This window comes from Mus musculus, chromosome 11 (genome assembly GCF_000001635.26).
Source record: "Mus musculus strain C57BL/6J chromosome 11, GRCm38.p6 C57BL/6J".
NCBI lineage: Eukaryota > Metazoa > Chordata > Mammalia > Rodentia > Muridae > Mus > Mus musculus.
The window spans coordinates 96,124,628-96,126,620 of NC_000077.6; the positions used below are offsets into that span (position 1 = coordinate 96,124,628).

The 1,993-nt window shown below is 46.3% G+C and overlaps 1 protein-coding gene across 1 annotated transcript in view; it reads left to right on the top strand.

Moving 5' to 3' along the window:
• The window catches only part of Ttll6 (tubulin tyrosine ligase-like family, member 6), a 41,726-nt gene that overhangs the window by 171 nt on the left and 39,562 nt on the right, over positions 1-1,993 (top strand). The gene's annotated exons all lie outside the window — the stretch shown is intronic.

Genomic DNA, 1,993 nt, shown 5'->3' on the forward strand with positions numbered 1-1,993 from the left:
GTTAGGAGGGGTGCAGGTTGGGGTCGCCGTACCCGGAGTGGGGCAGCCAATGGGGAGCCTGGCTCCTTGCTCTGAGTAGGAATGGGCGGGCTAAGGTAGTTAGTAGTAGGGTAGTTGGGGGATATCTGAGCCGCCCAGTCGGGAAGAGCCGGGGCTGTAGCATCGCGGATAAGGAAGCTCGGAAGCAGGGTGTCTCCCTCAGGAACCCTAGGCTCTGTTGAGTGCATCACTTCTCTGTCTCCGGTACTGTTTTCCACACCTCACGCCTCCTGGAGGCAATCTCTTAGATACCAACCATCTCTGGGACACACTGCACACCCTCGCCCCTCCCTCTCGCCGGGTCCCTTTCTATATCATTTTTCTTCCTTTGTCCAAAGAATCCTTTCAGTCAGAAAGCAGTTTTGTTCTGTTGTTGTTGTTGTTGTTGTTTATTGTTTATTGCCTGGAATAACCCCGTGTCTCCATGTATGCCTCCATTCGCTTTCCAGTTCTTTCTTCCTTGTTTTTCTGAGACATAATTTCTCTGTGTAGCCCTGGCTGTCCTGGAATTCACTCTGTAGACCAAGCCGGGCTCAAACTAAGATCCACCTGCCTCTATGTTCCAAGTGCTGGGATTAAAGGCCTGTGGCATCATTGCCCAGCTTCCTGTAATTTTATCTTTTTTTTTTTTGGGGGGGGGGGGGCGTCCTGAAAGAATACTCTTCTTAGTCTTGAGAAAGTTATCTAGAATTTGAGCCCTAGGGAAATATATTCTTAACATTTGGGGATAAAGTAGAAAAGGAACTAAGTATTTATTAATTATTGTTATGTGCCAGGTGCTTCAAAAAATGAATTTAGTATTTATACAGTTTCTGTCATCGTCGCCGTCGTCATCATCATCATCACCCTGGGTTGGGGGTGATTGAACCCAGAGACTTGGGCAAGTGCTTCAACACTGAGCCATTGGCCACCATCCCCCCCCCCCCCTTTGATAGTGTGGTGCTTATTTTGAACGAAATACTGTTTGAAGAACATTAGAAACATTAGCATGGTCTTTAGAACTACCTAAGGAGATGAATATTATCCTTATTTACAAGGGAAGCGAGGCATAAAGGAAAAGTAAGAAAGGAATAGGGGTGGAGTCAGTTGGCTAATAGTTTCCTGAGAGTTGTGGAAGAAATGGCTGGCTGTGAGCCTGGCCTGAAAACCGCACCTTAAAAATAAATGAATGAACAAGTCAGTAAACAAGAATTGCATCTTCTAACATCACAGATGTCTTCAGTTCCTAAAGAATAAAGGATGATGCCTGAGTGGGCAAGACTTGTTGCCAAAAATTCTGGCCCGGCCTGTGATTCTTGGCACTAGTTGGTTTGCCTGGGCAGATCCAGTGTAACCCCTAGGCCCTCCTCCATCTCCTTTTTCTTTGCTTTGTCTCTCAGGCTAACCTGGATCTTGTCGTGTAGCCCCAGTTCTCCTTAGCCCTCAGGCCTCCTCAGCCTCCTGAGTTCTGGGCTTCCACACAGAAGCCACTGCACCCCTAGGTATGAGGCTCCTATCCTCCCTGTGCTCTTGTATTCAGAGAAGATAGACAGTGACTAAGGAAATGGTAGCCTGGCTGATTGTGCCATAGTAAACCAGAAGGCTAAGCCAATGCTAGGTCCAAATCCCTTGCTTTTTTTCCCCCACAGTTGAATATCTTCCCAATAGCTGTTCACTGGAGACCTTCGTAAGGTGCTGCTATTAGGGAAAAGAGGACAAAAAATAAATAAAAAGAGAGATGATGAAGAAAAACCTGTGTTGAGAAAGAAGGGAATTGTGGGGAGACAAAACAGGAGAACCCTCTACCTATTTTCCTACAGACTGAAAAAAAAGCGTGCTCTTTAAAACACAGAGATTAAAGAGCTTGGCTAACCATCGAGATAGCTTCCCCCAGCAATCTTGTCCGTTGACCCTCCAACTATTCTTTCCTGCTTTTTGCAGGGCTCCAGTATCCATTCAGTTTTGCAAATAAAGC